Here is a 6,756-nt window from a genome sequence, read left to right on the forward strand (position 1 = left end):
TAACACAGTGACATATCTCTATAACAAGCATTACTGAAGCCAACTTAGATTAAAATATGGAAAGTCATATTATGATTGTATATATCTATATATTTCATTTTTAAGGGTAATATTTCCTATTGTTTAATCTGAAAATTAACATTTCTTCTAATTTTTTAATTTTTCTACTTGCTATTAAATTATACTAATTTAATCAAAAGCATTTATATTGTATCCCAGAAAAAATTAATTTCTGAACATAAATGTTAATTTTAGCACTCACTTAAAAAATTCTTTCACCCACAACCTGGAGATATATTTTTATTATAATCTGGATTTTAATATTTTATGTAATATTTAATTTCTTCTGTAATTGGCAACACTAAGTTTTCTACTTAATACAATCTAGCTACTCATGTAGCAATCAGCAGACTATAAGATTTGTATACCTTTTTAAGTGAAAAATTCATATCAAAAAAACATTATGAATGAAAATTATATTAGTTCATTCATTCAGTCCCATTCCTAATAAAGGACTGTTCCCTTTACGGTGTTCTTAAGTGCAGAATCCGCTGAGACTTTTAAACGATTCAGAGTAAAGAATCTACAATCATTCCCTAAAGAGCTCATTCTATTGCTTAATATATTTCACAGTCATAAATTTTTCCTTCAGTGTTTAATCTACTTTTACAATTGAATTAACTTCCTCTCTATCTATCTTTGTGTGTACTTTTGAACCAACGTTAACATTTTTTAACTTTCATTGGGCTATCTTTAACACCCTCTTTTAACTATCAAGTCAATTGCTTTCATTTTTAAATCATTTGTATCACCTTTAAAAGGTTTTCCCAATTTACAATTTACAAACTGAGTAGTTTTAAATACATTAGTTTACTATTCCTTTCGTTCTTTAAAAGACACAAAATGTGCTACCTTTGCAAAACAATGAAATAAAAGTAATCAAATCCTAGTAATTTTACACCACCTCTTTTCAATGACTTTTGAAAGTTTAGTGTATACTCTCAGTCATTTGCAACTAAATTTATTCACCGCTGTTTCATTTTTCTCCATGTCACTCTTCTCTCAAGTCATCAATTCTTGTATCTGCTCTTTAAAACTTTATCAAATAACTAGATAGATAGAAAACTGCTGCTGAGTTGACTGACTCATGGCAATCTTAAGTAAAACAGTATAAAACATTCCCTGGTCCTGATTCATCCTCACAATTCTCTGTATGTTGGAGCCCATCGTTGAAGCTATTGTGCCAATCCACCTCACTGAGGGTCTCCGTTGTCCTCGTTCGCCCTCTACTTCATAAAACATGATGTCTGTTGATAGATCTCTTATGATGGCATGCCCAAAGCAAGTGTGTCAGACAATGTCTTGTTGTAATCCATAAGATTTCCCTTGCCTAATTTTTGGAAGTAGGTCTCTAGGCCTTTCTTCCTAGTCTGGGAGCTCCACTGAAGCCTGTCCACCGTGGGAGACCCTGCTTGTATTTGAAATATCAGTGGCATAGCTTCCAGCATCACAGCTTCCAGAATCACGGCTTCCAGCATCGCAGCAACGTGCAATCCAACACAGCACAACACACTGACAGGCAGGTGGTGGTATGAACAACGACTATATTATAAACATTGTTTTAGAAATTGAAGACACAGTATTCAACAGGATGAAGAGGTCCTGTTCAAAGGGAAGTGGTAGTAAATAATCCAAAATATTAATTTATGAACAATTTGCTTGTGTTAGCGTTTATTTCTATGTGGCCTCCTTAGTGTTTCCATTTCGCATACAAATCCATTTTCCTTTTTATCTCAAAAGTCTTACATCTGAGAGTATTAGGTTTTCAGGCCTAGCTTGTAAATATAGATAAATTATGTGTGGCTTTTTAAAATAGGACATCATTATATACATTAAAATATATGTCCACAAGAAAGAACTTTTCCCTGTATTGTAATCTACCGAATCACAAACAGCCTTAGGAAGTCATTCTAAGGAAGACACTTAAAAAAGAGGGTACAAGCGATTCTGTGTAGCTACCATGCCCAAGAGTCCTCAAAGAGCTGGCTCGCCTCTTCACATATTTTATTTTATTATTATTATTATTTTTTTTAATTTTATTGTATTCTTTGTGAAAATATACACAGTAAAGGTACACCACTTCAATAAGTCCTACATGCATAATTCAGTGGCATTACCTTCTATCTTCAGTGCCGTTGGGAGAAGATAGTTCCCATAGAACATCAAGTTTTTGAAAGACTGATTTTTCATTCAGCCATTTTTAAACAACAACCAGATTTCCACAGCACTCAGTGGCAATAAAAAGAAAGTCGTTTTCTGAAAAACCTAGTGTCATGGAAACTTTTTCCATATGGTTGTGGAAGTCTTAAACCCTTGCCTTTTTAAATCAGAGTAATATTCAGAAAATAAATATTATAAACTGAAGTAATTTAACTGTGAATGATTAAAAATACTTGATAATCAGACTTGGAAGAAATAGGATATAACATTGAAATCTCTTATTGAGTGAATTTGAGCTCAAATCAATTTCAGTGTTAATCCAGTTCTCCCAACACATGTCCCTGCTCAGTGTAAATGGAGAGTTGACCTAAATGTTCATTATTTCAGAAATATTTATTGAGGTGGAGACCATTTTATGTTCGCCCCTCTCAGTGTACAAAATACACAAAATTCCCATAACCGTGAAACTTAAATTCCAGTGCAGAGATATAGGCAATTAAAAAAGTAGTAAAAATAGAAGTTGCTTCATATGTATTAGCCTGCTTTTGTAGATTATATTTCAGAAACAGCAGCAACCAAAACACCAAATACATACACACACGTATACACTCAGGCAAGAAATCCCAGTGGTGTGCAATTGCAAAATTATTTCTCTTGCTCATACATACTTGCATGCTAACTGCATGACCCAGGCTTAATGGGCAAACATTTTTTGGAGAATGCCGTTCTCGTGGCAAAGAAAAATGACAAGAGCGGGACTGTGTGATTGGTCTTAACAACTCCTACTCACATATGGCTTATGTCTCCTCTTCCATGCCCCTGGACTAGGGCAGTCCCAGGGTCAAACTGAGGTAAAGGAATATGCTCTTATCACAGAGGGCTCCAAGGAACACCTGGAAATAAGCAGGGGTGTATAACCTTCTTACTGGGAACGTCAAAAATCATCGCCAACAATTGCTTGATTCCCTATTCTCTTGGACTATGGTATGAGAGAAAAAGTAAACCTTTGCTGTGTTCAATACTAAGACTTGGGTGGAGGGTTGTTTGTTACATCAGCTAGTGGTACATTCCCTGAATAATAAGCCTTTTGTGTTACATTTTAGTCTGAATCTTTTTTTTTTTCTAAAATATGTACAAATATTTAATAGATAACATGATTGTTTAGTTTCACTGAATTCCCTTTGGGTAAACAACGATGCTGGTGTTACTCTTTTATAAGCTTTGAGAAACAAAACTCTTAACAAAGTAAAATATATCAGAAATATAAAAATGAAAAAGCAGCATAGACAAAACCAAAATAGTAGGTTTGCTAAGAACAGATTTATTGATACAAATACGTGATAAATGTAGTAGTAGAGCTCTGAACTGTGTGTAATACGGCATTAATCACAGCTAATTGTCTTATGTTACAGTGCATCATTTATGCTTTTTTAGATATGCAATTTTCTTTAAGAAGAACTGTATAGATTCTTGTGCTATTTAACATTGGAAAAATGCTTTGACAGTCCAAGTATGTGGGCCTCTCACCTGTCATTTTCAGAAGAAAAGTGAAATGATTCTCGGTTTCCAGAGAATTCACCGCTCTCTTAATTGCCCCCTCAGGAGCCAAGCGTCAGCAAAGATTCCTACCAAATCTTGCATAATGATTAAAAATGGAGAAACCAAGGCAGATAAAGAAAAGGTCATTGTATAATCTCCTCTTATTGAGACAAATAGACTTAATGGAGGTACTCCATCTTTTGTGTATACCACAGTACCTTTCCTAAGTCCTGAAGAAAGGTCCTTTCCAATGTCGTTACCCTGAATTAAATGCTATGTCGATGAGTTTGCTCTTGTCAACAGTAATGAGGTGAGAGTCTCTGATTTTATTTTTCTCCCTCATGGAAATTAACTTTTTAATAAGGTTTAATTGTACTTTCCTTAATATCAGGCCTGAGAAACATGCATTTCCAAAGTAAAAGGCATTTTTTCTTTCCTTCAATTTGAAGAACTTACGAAAAAAGTCTCCCAGCGTTCTGCAAACAGCAGCACAATCTACACGTATTGGTGGCCATGCACCTTCTTTTCTGTTAATATCTATAAAATGTCCTTTACTGCAGAATATGTAATTAACATTGAATTAAATTTCAGACAGCTTAATAAAGAAAAAGAGCCTAGGTAGCATGATAGTTAAGTACTTGGCTGCTAACTGAAAGGTCAGCAGTTCGAACCCACCCGCGGAATCAACTCAATGCACAAAACAGCACTAGTATAGAAAAAGATTCCAAACAAATTTTATATTTCATAGATGAGCCATAACATGTTTAAGTAATTGTCGAGATGCTGTAAAAAAATGATAGTCATGATGAAGTTGATGATGATAATAACACCCAATTTAGTTACTGAATCCTGACGATATTCTGGACAATGTGATAAGCCGTGTGTGTGTGTGAGTGTGTGTGTGTGCGTGTGTGTGTGTGTGTGCATTTAAACTAATTTAATCTCCCCAAGCATTTTTTTTAAATAAGTTCAATTGTTATCTTCATTTTAGAGAGCAGAAACTAAGATTTATTAACATTATAATAATTTCCCTGGATCTCATGATAGACAAGCTGTTGTTGTTGTTGTTGTTAGGTGCTGTCGAGTCGGTTCCAACTCATGGTGACCCTACGTACCACAGAGCTAAACACTGCCCGGTCCTGCACCATGCTTACAATTATTGCTATGCTTGAGCCCGTTGTTGCAGCCACTGTGTCAATCCATCTCATTGAGGGTCTTCCTCTTTTTCGCTGACCCTGTGCTTTACCAAGTATGATGTCCTTCTCCAGGGACTGATCCCTCCTGACAACATGTCCAAAGTAGGTAAGACACAGTCTCACCATCCTTGCTTCTAAGAAGCATTCCAGTTGTACTCCTTCCAAGACAATAGACTAGCTGGGATCCACTCTTTTTCAGATATTTAAGAAAATTAAATAAAAATTGAGAGGATGAATGAGGTATATATAGAACTTTCATTTGTTCACAAAAGCTGGTTAGCTTAAAGAATATTATCTATGATCCTATTTGTGCTCTAGGCTTTGTAAATTATAACTAAGCTAGTGTTTTAAAGTAAGTGCTGAATGACAAATAATGTCTACAGATTAAGTGTTTGCAATAATGGCGTTTTACCGTATTTTCACCAATTTGCAGTCTTTTCTTTTTAGACTCATTTTGCTTAAATCTGAAAATTTTTTTAAAAATGAATTTAAGAAGATATTTCTGTTTAAATTACCTTACTTTAATTCACTAAGGTCTTCCTGATTGCTTTGTTTTGTTTTGCAAGGAAAAGTAAACCCATATATAATGGTTTGGCTAATAACCACTCAAGGGATTAGCCTAAAGAAATTATTCAAAAGGCTGTGCTTAAAAGCTGCTTTGCTTAAACAGTGTAAGAATAATTTATAACCAAAACATCTCATTTTTAGCATTGCATAGAAGAGGCCCAGTGTTAAGGGAGACTATCTCTTGTAAATGAAGCATTGGTAGTTTAGTGGTAGGTTTCCTGCCTTCTGTGCTGAAGATCTGGGTTCAATTCCAGGGCAATGCATGTGTAGCCACTATCCAACCGCCAGTGGAGGCTTGTATGTTGCTATGATGCTGAACAGGTTTCAGTGGAGCTTCCAGACTAAGACTGGGAAGAAAAGCCTGGTGATCTACTTCTGAAAATGAGCCATTGAAAATTCTATGGGTAACAATCTGGATAACAATCCAACCAATCATAGGAGTGGCACAGGACTGGGCAACATTTCCTACCATTTTGCATTAGGTCCCCATAAGTTGAGGGCCAATTTGACAGTAGCTAACAACAACATGGAAACCCTGGCGGCATAGTGGTTAAGAGCTACAGCTGCTAACCAAAAGCTTAGCAGTTAGAATCCACCAGGTGCTCCTTGGAAACTCTGTGGGGGCAGTTCTACTCTGTCCTATAGGGTTGCTATGAGTTGGAATTGACTCAACAGCAACAGGTTTGGTTTTGGTCTTAATAACAACATCTTTTGAAAACTGGTACGTATTTCCCATGGTTAAAATGAGCATGGAAAATCACACTATAAATTAAGTAATGTAAGTTAGCTGGGTTATGCATACTGTATTTTTTAATACAATTGAGTTTTCTTATTGTGAAACATTTCATGATCATTTAGATGATCTAGAATATTTAAAAACATGTAAGTCTCAAGTATATATCCTAACTACTTAAGATAAACCGTTGTGTTATAATATAAATGTATTGTGTAGTTTTTTACTTTTAAATATAATTTTATGTTAGCATATTGTCATGTAATTAAGCAGTTTACAAACATATAGCAATAGTAGTATTTCAGCTTTTGAATGTCCTATAAATTATTTAGTCAGTTTTCTGTTGTATATTTGGAGAGTATTGCTCAAAAGGGTTGAGGGAAAATCTAAGCTGTATGTATCACTACTTTAAGTAAAGTGGATGACATAAAAAGTTTAATAATAAATGTGTTTTTAAGACAATATGTGGTTTCTAATATAGTTGAGTGACTAAAATTTCAT

This window comes from Loxodonta africana, chromosome 11, assembly GCF_030014295.1.
Source record: "Loxodonta africana isolate mLoxAfr1 chromosome 11, mLoxAfr1.hap2, whole genome shotgun sequence".
Taxonomy (NCBI): Eukaryota; Metazoa; Chordata; class Mammalia; order Proboscidea; family Elephantidae; genus Loxodonta; species Loxodonta africana.